The 18383-nt window shown below is 41.7% G+C and overlaps 1 protein-coding gene across 6 annotated transcripts in view; it reads left to right on the top strand.

The window, feature by feature from the left end:
• Window positions 1-18383, top strand: part of brsk2a (BR serine/threonine kinase 2a) — a 187594-nt gene that overhangs the window by 110027 nt on the left and 59184 nt on the right. The gene's annotated exons all lie outside the window — the stretch shown is intronic.

The following is an 18383-nucleotide window of genomic DNA, read 5'->3' as shown; positions in this document are numbered from 1 at the left end:
AGAGACAGTAGCACACGCTGAACACTGACGTGTGTCATGCGGGGCAAGGACAGCAGTTTTTGCTGAAAGTGCAGTTCAGAGCCAATTATGGCGTTTTCATTGTCACTCATCTCGCCAATACCAGTGTCTTGCTTGAGTGTGTGTGTGCGGGTGCGTGTCTGCACATCTGTGTGTGTGTCTCATCCAATTATTTTCCATAAAGATATTGCTTTACCAGTAAATTTGTCCAGTGTCTAAATTGTCCAGTTTCTAGTATATAGAGTACATAGATATGCCGATAGAAGCCTGGACCAGTATCCTGAACAGCATAGGGACAGGAGGTAAACTCGTAGGATTCAAGCTCCATCTTGTTCTAGGATAACCTTGTGCATCAGATAAAAACATTTCCCTAAATCCAGATGCCGCTTTGCATCCACAGATAATGCACACTGCAGTCTATGAGTGGTGCCAACCAGCTGGAACGCTCGGGTCAGACTGCATAATGTCAGCCTTTTAGCTTTTCTTAGGTCCCTGTGTGCCAGCTGGGAAACAAACTGAGTCTGCTTGACAGGTGTGTATTTGTGTGTGCGAGTAATATTTTTTGCAGCCCATATATTTACTTTGGAAGACATCCCAGAATAATTCTTTGGTTAAGCAGGCACCAGCCAGTTCAGATTACAACCCTTGAAATGGCAGTAAAAAACAATCAACCCCTTTATTAGGTGGACACTAAAACTAAAAACCAAATATAATTATCTTCATAAAAGAATGTTATTGTAGCACTTTTATACCTCAATGCAATTCTTTCATCCTAAAAAAAGAGCCAATTGATTTTGTATATATATATATATATATATATATATATATAAATATATATATATATATATATATTGAATGTATAAATGTCTTCCTATGTCATCGACTGAACCCGCTGTTCCTGCCCAATAACATCTGGGATAGGTTCCAGTCTTCAGTGCAGGATAAGTGAATATAGATGGATGACTGAATGAATGAGTGAATAAATGTTCACAACTCTGTCTATACAAATGTCCAGTGGGCGCTCACATTTATATGTCTATCCACTCTCTGTTACACATGCCTGCCCAGCATGTGTGTCCTTGCATCGAGTGGCCTTGAGAGTCAGAGGTCTGTGATGAGGAGATGACTAGAATTAATTGTCTCTTAACATCTTGACACACTCTCCTGCACTCTGTGTGTTTAAGTATTTAGTCCTCAGCTCTGCACATTGGGACAAAATGGACCAGAACCACATTGAAATGTCTAACATAATGAAGCTGAGTATGAACTTGAGGAAACATTTTCACCAGTAAATGGGCTTCCACTACTTCACAGAACACATGCCAGTGGTGGTGTTTTTTATTTCTTTTTTCCTCCCCCTTAACTTCTCAGCTGCAAACCAAAAAAACAGCTTCAGATGAACAGTAATATAACTGTGGGGAGTGTCCATCTGTCGTGTTTTGAATGTTAAGAGGAACAGACAACACGAGCACACACAGTATGCATGCATACATTGTGACAGTCTGTCAGCAGTATTTGGTAGTAGCCAAGCAAAATAATGTGCTGATCAGATACAAGGGGAAACCCACAAACAACTGTTTGCCTTAGCCTGTGTGTGTGTGTGTGTGTGTGTGTGTGTGTGTGTGTGTGTGTGTGTGTGTGTGTGTGTGTGTGTGTGTCTCTCAATGCAGTGCTTTATTTTTCGGAATCCCATCGCTCTCTCTTACTCTTCAGCTGCCGTATACCTGAGCTGTAGGGCCATGGGGTCGATAGAGAAAAGGGACTTAAGGGAGAGCGAGACTCTGCAGAGAAGGGAACACATGTCGAGAGGCTGATGAGATAAGATCACGCAAACCCCTTCATGTCTTTGCTTAGTTCTTGAATGCTACCAAATCAGTCTTACAGAAATTTTAGGGAGATTAATATTAGTTATTTTGTGATATTGTGACTCATAACAGTTTGCTGTTGTCTATTTGTGTCATTGATGTGTAAAGGTACAATGACAACTGGATACCTTGTTGGAGGCCGAAGTCGGGCTGAGCTACATTTAGCTTGCGGATACGAGAATAAGACAATTTAATCCTGTGCCTCTCCCTAATTTAAAAAATCTTTGGATGTGGATGGATCGCTTTATGATAGTTGTGACTTTCTCAAAAAAAGGTATAAATACATTTTTACAGCCGCTTCATTCACATCGGAAAAAGAAAAAAACATGTGCTTCAGTGTCCGTAGTTCTAGTTCTATGTAAAACACACATTTATAAGTAATTTGTTATACTTGGGCCTCACTGCATCCTCCATCTGCTACCCTGGCTAATTCAGTGTTTCAAGGTTGTTGCCCTTCATATTAGTTCATGAAGATCAAACTTTGAGTAACATGTCAGTGTGAAGTTTCTACCAAACAAACGGTTGCAAAGAATTTAATGCTCCAAAAATATTCTATTGTGAGGTTGTTTAATGATAAAATATCGTAATTGTTATCACAACCAGAAATTCTTTAATCACAAATAGTTATTCAAATACAAAGAGTTTGCCGTGGTTCACTGGTGCATAGCGATGTGTAGCTAAAAAAAGTGAAATCAGGACCAGAGTAATTGGTGGTGCAAAGGAGTAAGTGTTGCAAAGTAGTGAAAGAGAGGAGGGTTCAAAACAGTGGCATTAAGATGTTACCTTATTGATGAGGCAATATTAAACTGTGGATGTTTCACATTTCACCAAAAAAGCATCAAGGTCCTTATTTCCAATAGGGTGCCTTTCTGTCTAGAGTCTTCAAGTTCGTATCTGTCTTGATTTCCTACGGGTTCACCATTGTCCTACCACAGTCCAAAACCACGAACATGGAGGTTTGAGACCCTAAATGACCAAAATGAGTGATATCTATCCATCTGTCTGTCTGTCTGTCTGTCCCTGTGATCCATTGGCGACCATTCCAGGGCGAACCCCACTTCTTTGTTACCGACAGCTGTGGATAGGCTCCAGCCCTTTCAAGTGCAGGATAGGATAATGAATGAATTATAAAACTTTCAAAAGCGGTACTTAAACTGGATTCTAGATGCATTTTGGTCAGTGAAAAACAAAACTAACAAACAACCTTGACAGTTGGTACATCCGGGATTAATCTTGGATTATTATTTTTCTTTTTTTTTGCCCCTTACAGTTTATTTTTATCACCGAGTTTGGCTAAATCAGGATGAACATTCATTTGCGTTACACCAGCTCTGCTAATCCCAATTGACATTGTCTCTTATTTTGTCACACATGCTATATCCCCGTCTTGAAAATGACAAACTCCGCCACGGCTTCCAGAAACCTCCAGTCAGGGCGCGAGTGACACTGATGACAGAATGATGTAGAAAGTTTTGCATTTGGATCCACATTTTCCCTGACAGTGATGGATCAATCAAATCAATCACATTGCCTATCATTCCTGCTTTAATTCGCCGTTAAATCCCGCATCAGATTCAAGTCTTGCTCGCCAGCAGCATCGCCACAGTAACTCTGGTAGAAGGGCGTCTTCAACAAGGAGCACTCGGTAGTCACTGTTGATGCTCGCCCTTTTATTTTTCTTCCTCCTTGTGAGCTGACGAGTTGGTAGCGGCCGCCGCCGTTGGAATAAGGACGACTAATTAGCCGAAGTGATTCTCTCTTCTCCTGAAGCAGCACAACTTCAAAGTTGTCCTGCTGTCCCCAAGCCCACAAAGAGAGGGAAGAAGATAGGGAGGGCTGGATAGCAGGATAGCGGGAGACAGAGAGAAGGGATGAGAGTGAGTAGGGGGAGGATGAGAGAGGATGCTGAACATTTATATATTTCGATGTTGCTAGGCTAGTTTCTCTTGTTTTTCTTTCTTAACAGGTTGTGTTTAAAATGAATAAATGAATGAGCAAATGAATAAAACACCAAAAATAATTATATTCCATTTTGTAGAGGACAACACGCAAATTACACTGGTTTGACATTAATAGCTTAAATTCAGATCTAGCGGTTATTGAGTCGAGAAGGAAAACGTGGTCATTTGTGATGCCATCTACAATCTAATTTAAATTAAGCGAAAAATGAGCTGAATGGACGTGTGAACAAAGCGCAGGTTTGCTTAGAAAACAGCAGGGTAAAAATCCTGGCGTACAAATCTTAGTAGATATATAATAAGCAGTGCATCCAGAGCAGAAATGGTAGCCCTATACATACCCCAAAATGCCTCTTTTGTACAGAACATTTGCCAACAGCTGAAGATTAATGGGAACCCTCATACCCGGCAGCCGGTGGCAGCACATCAAGATGCCCAGATTTATATGGCGCCTAATGGAAACATGAAAAATGGAGTGATCATCTCCATCTTGAGGAACCCTAATACCTGACCTCTGACTTGGGCTACATATATTGAACATTATATCAGAGTCCCCCGTTGGCAAAGACAAAAAAAAAAAACACACTGAGGAAAGAAGGCTCCTATCTGAGCCACTGCAGAAGACTCAAGAAGAACCTTGACAAAGCACGGAGTGAGTGAGTCACACGCTTCGGGACTTTGAGATCCGTCCGAGCCAAGGCTGCGGTGTCACTCCACAGTTACACTCCCCCCCCCATCTAGGAGAGAAAACTATGGGGTATTATAGAGAACTAATAAACTTAAAAAAAATCTAGCATTACACGATAAAGCGCTGACATAAAGTATAAAGTAGTCCCTCGTTTATCGTGTGGGTTACTTTCCAGAACTGGCCGTGATAAAGGAAAATCCGCAATCTGTTTTTATTTTATTATTTATATATAATTTAAAGCTTTACCATCCTTTTAACTTTTAACTTTTCCCATACTTTTATAAACACTTCCTATACTCTTAAACGAATAGCAATTGCACATCGTTGTGAAATGGACAAGGCAAAATGTTGAATGCCTGCTATGTTGTTGAGAAGATGCAGGGAATAATGCTACGGTCGCTCAGCGAATCAGAGACCGGGATACTGAATTTCATACCCTGGGTTGTTCCCACCCTAGAAAGTGCTTATTTTACTCTCAAAATAATTTCATGCCACAAAGACCTGTGATTAAGCAAAAAATACACAATATAATTTGATTATAGCCTGATTATATCGCAGATTTTTCACCATACCACGGGTTTTTGCTATTTCATATCACGGATTAAAAATCCGAGATTCCAAAAGGTGTAGGATTACTGTTTCCCATAAATCCACAGCTGCCCTCAAAGGAATCACGATTGTTATCAGGTAGAAAGTACGAAAGAGGTTATCTTGTGATATGATGTCACCTCAGCATTAAGATAGTAAAAACAACATGACAATAATCTTAAAACAAATTTACTGACGTTTCATTTCACTACTTTCGCTTTGTAAAACACATTCTTGTTCCATTGCAATTCAAATTTACATCGAAATTGAAACTTAGCGGTTGACATTGAAAAAATTTGCTTATTTTTGAAAAAACAGAGCTGGCAGAGCCTTTGTTCGTTTATTATATATAAGGTTTATCTGACACTGTATCGGCGTGGGGGAGCTGAAGCCTGCACCAGCTGTCATTGGGTGAATGACTGGGTTCATCCATCTAGTGCCCATATAGAGACATACATCTCATTTGCATGTCTGAGCAAAATGTTTTTGAGTGGAAAATCAAAGAACCTGGCGGAAACCCACACAAACACAGGGAGAACATGCAAACTCTACACAGACAGGCCTCCAATTGGACTTGAATCATTGGACCTTCCTGCTGTGAGGCAGAATATGCAAGAAACCAAATATACAGCATAGAGTTTGTATTATGAAGCTGCTTGATAAGCATAAGTTTAGACCGCACACAGATTTATAACCGAAAGCAGGCAATTTCTTTTCCATGAAATAAAACTGTACAGTGGGCAAAAATATAAGAGTCTGATAGTTTAACGACGACATCCAAATTTTAAGCACAGTATATCTAAAATAATTTATGACTTGGGAAATGCAAGCGCTGAAGGCTGGGTAGAGGAAGCGGCAGATATTGTGGGCGAAGAGGAGGCACAGATGAATCACAGCTGGTTTAATATTGTTAACCCGACACTTGGGTGGCAGCGAAGCAGTTTTCCTCCCCTGCCATCGCTGCTATTCACTCCTAATGATTATAGATCAGCCATTTGTGGCCATCTCTGCTGAGCCGCAGGTGGTTTAGGGATAGAACTGCCCCCGACATGCACACATCCTTTTACCTTTATGTTGTGTGTGGGTGTGTGTGTGTCTGTGTGTGCGTCTGTGTGTTTGGTGGAGCGAATGCAGCCACCCTGTAAAATAAATGGGTTTCATATGCTGCGGCCCATCACGTCCATCCATTAGCTTTGTATGATGCTGAGCCAGAGCAAAAGGGCTAAGACCGCAGCTAAATGGTGACCGGCTGGCTGCGCCAGACTATAATGAAAAATTGAAAACATATTGTTATGAATATGATACAAATGAGCAATCAAACAAAACCATTCGCTAATGAAATAATTTACTTTACTGTTCAATTAAACTGTCTTTATGAATAACAAACCTAAAATTGCTTTCAACTCAGTTGATTAATAGAAAAAAGGAAAACATTTCAAATGTATTTGACAACTATTCCAAATTCGACAATCCCGATGTCTGCTTTAACTCAAAATCAGTCGATAAATAAACACAACGGTCCTCAACAGTCAGTGATTTCATAATTGCGGTTTCTTCTTAATTCCACGCCCCACTCGTTCACCAAAGATTCACATCACGAAATAGCAATGCTGCTCACTGCCTCTGGAATCACCTTTGATCTGGGGCTGCTGATAAGTTTCGTCATGTCAGTTGGACTCAGAAGTACCGAGGTGCAATCCTCCGATTGTTCTTTCAGAGCAGAATGTAAAATAAATCTATCTATCCTGAGCCTCATGCTGCCAAGCCTCGTGCAGTGCTTTGGTCACTTTGGTTTTTTGGTCAATGTAAAGGTCACTTAGCATCCCAGAGCCTCTTTCACTTCCGATCACTGTCCTTAAATCAATAGTTACATTTCCCTTGGTCAATGTCCGGTCTGAACGAGTCTCTGTTAAAACGGAAATGGGAAATGGGAAATGGATTTTACCTACTGGCCAGAAAATATTCAGGGGTTATGAACAATGTCCGACTGCTCAACAGGGTGTGTTACGCTAAACGCTATTGACTGAAGACAGACTATCGAGTTTTACACTTTATTGATGATTGGCTGGGGATCTGAAACATCCCAGAGAGATGCGTAACATGGTTAGCGCTGGCTGCCGGTTGCGGTGACTAAACTCGTCAAACGCGTACTGTGTTATTGGACGGTTTTACCTCTCTTATGTATTACCCGGATGGAGAGCAGGCACAATAATGAAACGGGGCATAACCGAACACAAGATGTAATGAGAACCCCCGCTGAGCTCGACAGGAGACAGACATGCATCCAAAGCGCTGGCGTGCGTCTCCCTCTTCAAAAAAGACGAAGCCGCTTTGTTGTCAGATAGATGAGAAAGTTTTTTGCTTTTTATTTGTTCTTGCTGTAGTGTTTTCATTTGGCTTTTCCTTTGTGGGAGAAGGATCCACATTATCTGTCTGTGCTTCCCTTAAGCGGGGTGACGCATTCACGGGGAAAGCAAGGTTCACCTTCACAGTTGATCCCCCCCCTTTTTTTTTCACGCCTCTTTATTTTTATTTGTTTTGCACTGGGATCTCCTACTTCTTAATATTTCTCATGAACCCACTCAAGTGTGTTTCATCACACCCTTGTGTACTGTGATAGTCTTTCATGCATTCTGTTTGGATATGGAACAGTAATTGAATAGGTACATTGCCTCCACAACCCCCACTCCTTTATTTTTTTAATTTCGTTTTTTTGCTTTGGAATATCTTGCTGTGTTTGGTGTTGCTTAATCATTCTGCTCGCTTTCAAATGTACCGGCTTAATACCCTCCCACCCCTCACGCCCCATCAGGCCTCCACATCCCAACATGTCTCACATCCAGTACAAAATGTCAGTCCAATTTCTTCCTGTGCTTCATAACTAAAACTCGCTTCAACAGCCATGATGAATCCCCAATCACACACACACACACGCAAAAAATGCCTTTTAATTTGTAAATGGCCATAATTTAATCAGGTTTCACATTTTGCAAAATAAACACAGAAAGTCAATATGGTATAATTGATTAATTTAAAAGAGTTGATGCATCATGTTCAACAACTAAAGCGAATCATTTTAATCATCTCCTGTTTTTTTTTTATATTGTGCAGATGGCTAATAATGAAATTGCGGAGCTCGCACAGCGAGATATATATTGATATTGTCTGACTGCGATATAATATCATTTTTGAATATTGGAAGTTGTGATACACATTGTAATACATCCAGACATGCATCACTGCAAGGTGATGGTTGTTTTTCTTATCAATCAAAAATCATGTTTTTCCTCAGTCGGTTCCCAAAATCCAAGAGATAAATGTCATTAGACAGAAATAGCAGTCAAAATTCAGCAATAGGTTCTCCTGCTAGTCGGGAAGAAATGTCCTTAAAATGTGTTGAAACATTGATTTCAAATCTGCATTAAAAGATCTACTATTTAAATTGAATGAAGCTATTGTGTTATGGTGGCGGTAAAATCACTTAATTCATTTACAATATAATTTGTGTATATATATATGTATTATACACTATATTATAAAATATAGATATCTTAAAAAAGTGATTCCGATATTTCTGTAGAATCACCCATCCTTATATTCTTGTTTGTCATTTTAAATATCTGAACAATATTGAACAGAGTGTTCAGCTGGATATCTTTGCCGGTAAATGAATACAGCTAAAGAGTGTGTATATATGTGCGTATAAGTGCGTATATCAAAACTTTACTTTCCATCTTCATTAACGTGCTGAGATGATCAGTTCTCATCCTAATTTCCAAGTTTTTTTTTTTAAGCTCTTTGGTTAGTTTCACTTCCTCTGTCTTCACTGAACATCATTGACTGACATAATCTACCCGGGCCAGATATTGACTGGGCTCACGTGTCAACGGACAGGCCACGCATTCATATGTGGAGATAATTAGTGAGGGATGTGTCTGCGTGGATCACAGCACTCGATGTGATTTGTTATTCTTTCAGCGCTTATGTTGCTCACTTGAGCTGTTTTCACTTCACTTACCCGATGCCGGAATGAGTTTGGTAAACTTGTGTTTTACCTCCAGGCTATGTCTCCTCCGCTTTTGACAGTATAAAGAAGACTAACACTCAGATGACCGGAAAGTCTTGTCAGTTTTGACACTTTTAAAATAACAGCTTACTTATTATAAATAAATGGAAATTTCAGTGCTCTTTTCATTTGATTTCAAAAAGTCAATACAACACCATTTGGATTCCTCTAATAGTAAAATCAAGAGATGAAAGTTTTACCTTTCAGCACTTATAAATATTTGCATATACAAATAATGGAGGATATTTGATTTGCACTTTTAGATATTAGATATTCATGTCTACAACCAAAATAGATCAGAGTCCATCATGGAATTCTCTCGTGTGTTCTCGCCATCTCTCTTGTCATTTCGCAACCCTTATTCCGCGTATCCAAGGTCACCTCTCATCTTCCAGAATGAAAAATCTCTCTCCGAGGGGAGCAACTAGCTGAATGGACGGCTTGACGAAAAGACACCGATGGCAACCGAGACAAACACACGGTTTCGAATGGCCTCTGCTGGCTGCCTATTGGTCATAAATCACACATCTCTTCTATGGCTTTGGCACCTCCCCATTCACACACACACACACACACACACACACACACACACACACACCATTTGTACTCTCACCCTGACCCGTCAAACTCAAGCTCCCCCCTTCATCCCCATTCAGTTGGTTCCAAGTGGCTCCTGATTAAACTCTGTGACCTCAGGGTCTGTAAGGCCTCGGTCATTAGACACTATTATGACCAAGGTTATCCAGGGACGTGCCAGTTAGGGTGAAATAATGTCTGCGGTTGCTGATATAAGTGGTGGGCTGATGAATCTGTCAGCGGCACCGACCTCCGTCGCTAACGCGACAGATAGACCAAAGAAAAGACAGATGAAATGATGAGCCGTAGTAAGGGAAGGGGGGGGGGGGGGGTGGCACTCGGTGAGGAGGGATGATGAGTAAGATTTGAAGGGGCGGGAGATAGATAAATGATAAAGACAAGCACGCTCGCAGAGACTATGTCCACATCGATTTACATGGCTGTGGCATTGATCAAAATCCCCCCGTGTGGGGAATTTACCTCCTCACCACAAAGGATGACTGAGACAGTGGTTATCAGAGACCTGCCGCCGTCTTTGTACCCGTGTATTTGTGTACATGCATGTGTGTGTGTGTGTGTGTGTGTGTGTGTGAGGTCCACAGGGTGGGAGGAAATACCACAAACAAAGACAGATGAAAGTAATACACAGATTACTTTCTTTTTTTTCTTATGAGAAGAACTGACTGGAATGGAATCTTATAACTATGATTTGATTTTGCTCTCTGCGGGACAAGCTCAGTAATGGGAGATAAAACAGCTACCTTACCAGCGCAGGCCTCCACACTAAACACTGGAAAAATCCAGCAGCCAGAGCCTGTCAATTTCTAAAACAAATCTGGATTAGTCAGTTCTCCCAGGAACACCTGTTAATAATATCTTCCGAGTGGCGTCCATGCACTGCGCGCCAAGTGAAGACGTGCAGTTATTACACACAGGGACAACCACAGTTCATTTTACGCACCGCTTTGCCCTTGAAACCAATGTCTGTCCCTTCTTATTATAAAGACTGACATATTACTGGACAACCAGCAAACATATTTACATGCATGTGTAAGCACATACACGCGGTCATGCACTCACGCATACGCACACACACACACACATACGCACACACACACTAGCTTGGCTAGCCTCTGCTACTGGCAGAATACGCCGCTTCTGTCCTACTGGCTCACTGACCGACATATGGATGGATGGAGGCAGCTCGCCGTGATCAGTGGCCTGTGCATCCAGTGTGTGCATCATGCATTAACGTGTCCACATGGCAGAAGCATGAATGGGTGACAAACTGACCGGTTTTGTCGGTGAGCCAACATCCAAGCTGGGCTTTTTTTTTTCCCCTTCTGCTCACTGACAGTTGGAAAAAACGCTTTCCAGCCATAACTCCCCCATACCTTTCCTCTCCTCGTTCACTCATACGCTCTCTTGTATCATCGTTCGACTTTTCCATGGTAGACAACTGCACGGCTTAAGCTATAACCCTCTTGCTTTGTATTTTTGCAACGAGCATCTCCGACATGCACTGTATCTTTCGTGTTTGCATAGCCGCTGCACTAATTTTTTTTTCTTTATCTGACTCACATGGCTGCCCTGTTGACTTTGATCCTCAGATCTCAGTATCAAGGGACCTTTCTGTCGCTCGCCTGGGGGAGGTGACAGCGATGTCTGTGCTTTCCCCTCTCTGTGCATGACAGAGAGAGAGAGAGAGACGGACAGACAAATAGTGTGAGATGCAATAAGTTGAGAAGTGGGAGATGACAGAACCTATGATCCTATATTTTCCCCTCTGAGATTCGGGGCTGGCTTCTCCCTCGCTCTGTGACATGTGCAACATGAGTGTGATGGCCTTGCTTCTTTGTTGTCGCCTGCCATGTTCAGATCCTCTGTTCTCTGCCACTAAAATTGTAGTGCATGGTATACATTTCCTCCAATATTTGTTTTCTTTCCGTTCATCCAAGTCCATCATTCCCTGACTTTCATTACTTGGATGTGGATACATGTGACCTGCAACATTGTCCCACTTTGTCTGTAAGAATCAAATTCTAAAAGCCATTGATTAAAGATATTTTAACGTGAGACGAACAAGCTTATGTTTTCCTTTGGACATTTCATACTTATTGAACTGTTATTTTGTGTTTTTAGCATTTAGTTTAACACCAATAGAGCTCAATCCTCCGTTTAAGATCTCAGAATCTCGACCTCAAGGGAAACCGATTTATCAATCTGCCCATCTATAAACATACTTCTCTGCTACCAACCTCCTGTTCTTTGGAACCATCTTCCTATCTTGATTTCGGGGATGCAGACACTCTTTGTTTAAGAATAGGTTTTAGACACTCTAGGTAACACAAAAGCTGCCCTGCATCCTGGGAGTATAGAGATCGTACTGGGTGGCGGGGTTCTAAGAGTTCTTTAAGGTACAATTGTAATGTGGGGCTTTACAGGTGAGAAGAAGAGTTTTAATTCTACTTGTGCAGGGAACCAGGACAGAGAAACCAATTCTGGAGCAATATTGCCCCTATTACTCGTTCTTGTTAGAAAACTTTCTTGTTAGAAGGTGGTTAAAGCACATTAATTGCTTTTTCTGTATCTTTTTGAGACTGAATATGCCTCAGAATTGCTAGATTAGATAAGTGAAAGAGGTAAGTCTTTGATATATATATATTTTTTTTATCTAGAAGCTCCCAGGTTTTCATAAGTGGTGCTGGAGGCCAATGTGACTCCATCCAAAGTAGTTGTAACATTAAGTATTGGTGTTCCTATTATGTTTAGAGCCCAGAATGATGAGCATCTGTCTTCAGTGAGAGATACACCCGTGTGTCATCTGTATAGAAGTAAATATTCATGGAGTGCTCCCTAATGATATTAACCAAAGGAAGCGTACGCAGCAGGTTCTCGGTTTACGTCATCAACCTATATCATTTTGTGGTTACATTGCCGTCTCCCATAAATGCATTAAGAAAGTCTTGTTCCATCATTCCGACTTTCAGGGTTTGCAACACTAAAGCAAATTTCGCTTGGGAACTAGTTGGTGAGCGGAGCAGAACTATACAAGGCAGACGGATTTGTTTACATTGTTTACATTCGCTGGTTGTACTTTTGTTTTTTGTTTTTTTAATTGAGAACCTCCTGTATAAGGTAAAAAGGATTGGTCCAAGCAGGGAACCTTCCAGAACACCTTATCTTAGTTTGCTGCACACAGAGGATGCCTCATTTATGTGTACAAATTGAGATTTCTTGGATAGACAGTACTTGATCCAGTCCAGTGCCGTTCCTCTAATGCTCATCAAATATTCCACCTGAGTGCTTGCTAGTGGGGGTATTTTGGATTTCTGCAAATCATTGTGATAAAGATCTGCTCAAAACGTAAATTTTCATGAGACAACAGTGTTATAGTTTGGTGCTATATAAATAAAATCTGACTTGGCTTCCTTTCTGACATCTGAAGCCACTACAAAAGTAACCTCTTACTCTACAGGACACACGATTCTGCGGTCAAATAAACAGTTCGGTTTTTCATCTTCCTGATGGTCTATTTCCTCTGCGTCAACCCGCCACCCTACGAAACTGCTTTGGTTATCAGGCGATCCGCCTAATTGCTACTGAACTGCCAAACTCAAGACGAGTGCAAGCAACTGAGAAGATGAAAGAGTGAAGGTGTGTGTTCATCTGACCACCTGTCCATCTGTCGGTGTGTTAGCCCGTGCATCTCGATGTCCAAGTGCCTGCTAATAAAGGCTTAATGAAGTACCGCGGAGAACTGTCCACACGCACAGATGTGAAACTTAATGAGAGAGTGTGGAGCCATGTGCAGGAGCCAGGCCAAGAGAGAGAGGATGGCCACCTGGTCTGCATACCATAAAGTTATGGAATCTGATTCCTGTGTTTTCGGACTTTTGATAAGAAGGCCTGTGTATGTAAATGGCGTTTTGTAATATCTTTGCTTTGCGTGGAGTAGTGTGCCCCCCCCTCCAACAATTCATGAGTTAACCAAACACTTTATTCACTTTCCAGCAAGCAGCAGAGGTGTGGGAGTATTTGACAGGTCATGCAGGCAAAGTGTTTTGCTTTACTGCTAAAAAAGATAAATAAATTAAAAAAAGAGCAAGGGTTTTTCCCACTGATTTACATTAGTGTGTTAATTACCGGCTAATCTCGCGATAAGCGGCCTGTTTTACAGTTTAGTCTTACACGAACTTAAGCCTCGTTTCTTTTATTTCAGTTAACAATAAAAGGAGACAGTCGGAGGTGGCTTAAGAAGCCAGCTGCTGTCTCCGCAGCATTTTGACAGCTTATCTCTCCCAGTTCTGCTCTCGTTGCTCTGCAGGGAACCTGGCAGGCGGCTAGCAAGCTAGCCACCACAGGCACGGGCATTAACCACACACCTTTGCCTCAGGTGAGAAAACCGCACAATGCGGTATTTCTGATAGGCCTCATTAGCTGCGGATTAGCCCTGATCAGCCGGGCTGTCACTCCCACCGGCACGCCACACTCATGCTGATTACATTGGATCACATTTGCCATTTTCCTCCTTTTTTTGGGACCAGCTGTATGCTCAGCCTTGTAAGAATCAGTCTCTTGACCTTTTCTAGTCTACAGAGCTGCAGTGCATTGCATTCCTATTTCTTTCACCAGATGAGATTCAACGTTGCTAAATTCAGCAAATTTCATCTCATACTTTGCTCCAGACTTGGCTCTTGATAAGGAGGAGAGGTCTGGAGTTGGACATTTTGGCGTATTGGGCCGTTGTGGTTCGGTTGGTAGAGCCCTTCAATTGGAAGTATGGTGGTTTGATACCGTTGTCCTCCTGTCTGTGTTTCGATGTGTCCTTTGGCAAGGCACTGAACTCCAAGTTGCTCAGGATGACATGGGTAGTTCCTTGCGTAGCGGCTCGGCTGATATCGGTGTCTGATCCTTTGCGTGAATGCTTCAAAGTGCTTTGAAAACACAAGGTAAGAAAGTGGTATCTTGGCTAGGCAAAACACACTGAGCAGGTTAAGCAAAATCAAAAAACGGCTTTGTCTCCCATGTGAGCTTTCAAGAAACAAAAACACAATGATTGTTACTTTGAAGCAAAGTGAAGGTCGTCATACACAAGTGACTTTGTGTAATTGACTTCGAAGTGATTGAAACAAGTCAGGGGAGCCTTCACATTGACTCGCGTCTCCATTGTCGTCTGTCGGAGCGAGGCACCGAGAAATGCCGGGGCTGGAGAGGGGCGAGCGAAATATCTGCAAGGAGTGCAGAGGAGATGTGCACGGGGGCTGAAGATTAGTGGTGGCTCATGTCGATGTGGGTTCCACGTTGATTTTCAGTGGCAGCTGTACACGCTAACTCTAGCCCCCGGAGATCCTGACACAAATCTGAAGTGATCTGCTCGATTCTGGTGAAATTCAGTTCCTCTAACCGCTCCCCCTATGTACTGTAGGAGCCTCTCAGCAGTTCTGTAAGCAAAGAAAAGAGGAACTTGAAAACTTGTGTGGACTCAGCTGTCTGTTACGAACAAGGTGCTCGGTGTTATTTTAAGCCCTGCACAGCCAGGGAATCCTTTGTGACTGAACAGAAATAAAAGAGTCCTGATTTATGTTTACGCCTTTCATAACCATTTTGTTACGAAATATGGCACAAACACAATTTTGTGTGAAAAGTCCCAATTTTATGTTCAGTGCAATCGGATCAGGTGACTGCAGGTGATGTTTTGGTTCTTCCACAGGAGGTGGACTGTAACTGGTCATCTTATATTGGATTTATCATTAATCCTTCTAAAACATTTCATCACTTATATTTGCGACTTATTCCTCACGAATATCCCACAGTGCTGATGCTGATGCGACCAAGTGCGTGACGGATTATGCTTTAAGATGTAGCTGAATTGCAGCAGTTGAAGAGAGGAGGGCGGAGGTGATTGTGGGAGGGCCTTTCTTAGTGGAGAAATGAAAAGGGGGATTGTGAACAGCTCTATTTGTTCTTCATTTATATGCCGTGTCGTTGTTCTGCTCTTAATTTATTTAACACTGTATGTTTAATACACTATCTGCAAAAGAAAAAAATGCCCAAGGAGGAGGTTATACAGCATAGAAGCATCATCATGACCAGAGAGAATGTACTTGGCTATCAGTTTTCAGAGGGTCTCGAGGTTAGATGCGACGTAAGAGGAAGTATTTACAGCTAGTTTCATGTAAGATTCAGCAAAGGGGAGAACTCGTTCAAAATCCATTTAACTAGAAGGACCGATGTAAAAGGGTTTAAACTTGACAGAGATGGTGCAAGAGGTCTATTGTACATTTTACAGTAGGTCACAGTGTAGACTGATGATCTTGGTTCTCAAGAGAGTGAATAAAACAACACGATGATAGCATGCATGGAGATCATAATCAATGTCGTTTATTCAGTGTACATTGTGAGATATTGACTAAACCCTGCTAACAGAGAATACTAAGTACTATTTTTCATGAATGCCAAGGGGGCATTTGGACAAGGAGGTCATTATCAGACAACCTCAGATGTTAGCTCCCCTGTAGAGGAGATTAATCACCAAGCCAGCGCTCGAGTAGCAGTGTCCCCCCTTGATGGGGAGATGGCATTTTTACCTATGTATGTTTGGGCTTAATATCTTGTTCCTCCAGCAGATAAATGTCTCGCTTCTTTTGTGGGGGAGAAAAACAAGGGCACCCACCTTCAGTGTTTTGGTTTATTTTATGTCTAGAACCGCTTACAAAAGCGATCAGGGCAGAAACCGGAGCCACGCCAGAGAATATAAACAGTCTCTGTACGGTGATGACATCCTCTGTTTCTCCACAGATCTCGCTTCATCTAGAACTCCTGTTCTTTTGGTCGCAATCGAAAAGTTTTCAGTGATATAAGGCTTCAGAAATTAACTAGGACATGTCAGAGGTCATGCTGGTGTTCGGGGGGATGGAGCAGTAGCTCATACCATTTTAGGTGGGATGCATCCCAGATGAAATATCTTGGGATGAAACTGTGCTCACATTGATCATAAATTAAAAGTCAGCGTGTCACCAATATGTCATAGCATATAAAGAGCAACCTCAATAAATGGAAACAAGTCAGTCTTACCCTCCGGGGAAAGAATTAATACCGTTAAAATGTTAGCTACTCTGAAGTTAAATTATACATCAGCTAAGATACCTGTGACAGGCTCCACGGGAACTTTAAAGTGTCAGAGTTGGATAATTGAAGACTATTTTTGGACTGAAAAGAAAGAATCAGTATGCAAAGGCTTGTGATCAAGGAGACAAAGGTGGGCTATGTTGTAACTCCATGGAGAGCTCTACAGTTTCAGAGGGTGGCAAACCAAACCAACAGTTCAAATCAGTTTAGATCAAATCACATAATCCCGGCTGGTGGAAATCTTTTATCGGGAGGAGTTTGGAAATGGAGGGCGATGTTTAGGTAAGTTAATTTCAAGAGATTGGCCAAGAAATAAATGCTGAACGGGGAGTTCACAGCACAGGAAGTCATCCACCGTTCATGATAATGCATGGTATTTAGTAATAGAGTTTTTACTTGGTTTTGTTATGTGTATGTGCAGATGGCTATTTATGTTTGGACTAAATATTTCTGCTCTTTACTGAAAGCAAAATTTAATTTTCAAGTTCTGCCTGCTGCTTATGAAACTCTACTCAGGCTGTTGCTCAATTATAAAAGCCCCATTACCAACAGTTCACACTACTTAAATCTGACATTTCCCTAAAGTTTTCATGAAATCCAAATACGTTTACAGCACACACACACACGCGTGCATATCGAGAGCATTGCCTGTTTATCTTTATTATAGACTCTGTACCTTAAAAGCTGTTGCCATGTATGCACCTTGAAAACACAGTCCTTTTCAGAATACATTTATAACCATATCCCTGTGTGCCGGGGTTAATAACTCTTTAATTTTCTGTTTCACAAAGATCAAAGAGATGACTAACTGTGAATCCTGCACGGACAAATGATTCAGTAGTGCTATAAATGTCAGGCATTATATAAATAGGAGTTGAACATCCTCTTGCTTGCTCATAGTTTACTTTGTTAACATAACCTGTTTTCCTTCTGTGTTAGTCCAGCAGACCTCTGTGTGTGTGTGTGTGTGTGTGTGTGTGTGTGTGTGTGTGTGTGTGTGTGTGTGTGTGTGTGTGTGTGTGTGTGTGTGTGTGTGTGTGTGTTTGCGTGTGTAGGTGGGAGTAGAGAAGTAGAGTCTCTGCTTATATGAGCTACATTATTTTTGAAGAAAAACTATCATTTCCTCATGAGACCCCGCAGTGCTGTTTTCCTCCCCGGCTGCAAACCGCAGCGTGGCAGTTCATCTTGGCTATCTCCTCTTTGTTTCTTTGCTTGTTCCTCTTCAGGCCCCGTGGTAGTTTTTGCAAAGCATTATTATGGGCTCCTATCTCTCAGACATCCACGGTAACTCTCTGGAAAAAGGTTTGCCGAGACTTTTATCGCAAGCAATTTTTTTTTTTTTTCCGTCTGGGCTTAAATTCAGTCTTGAGTGAAAACAAAGTTGCTGGTAAAGAGGGCAGATGACAGCGATTGATAAAATACTAATCTAATCTTGTTTTTTTTCCTCTTTTCCTCCTTATTCTTCACCCCCCCCCCACTCTTTTTCATCCCCT

This window comes from Fistularia commersonii, chromosome 17 (genome assembly GCF_037954325.1).
Source record: "Fistularia commersonii isolate RoL2024-O1a breed Wild chromosome 17, RoL_Fcom_v1.0, whole genome shotgun sequence".
NCBI lineage: Eukaryota > Metazoa > Chordata > Actinopteri > Syngnathiformes > Fistulariidae > Fistularia > Fistularia commersonii.
The sequence above is the reverse complement of the archived record's forward strand: the minus strand, read 5'-3'. Positions and strand labels throughout refer to the sequence as shown.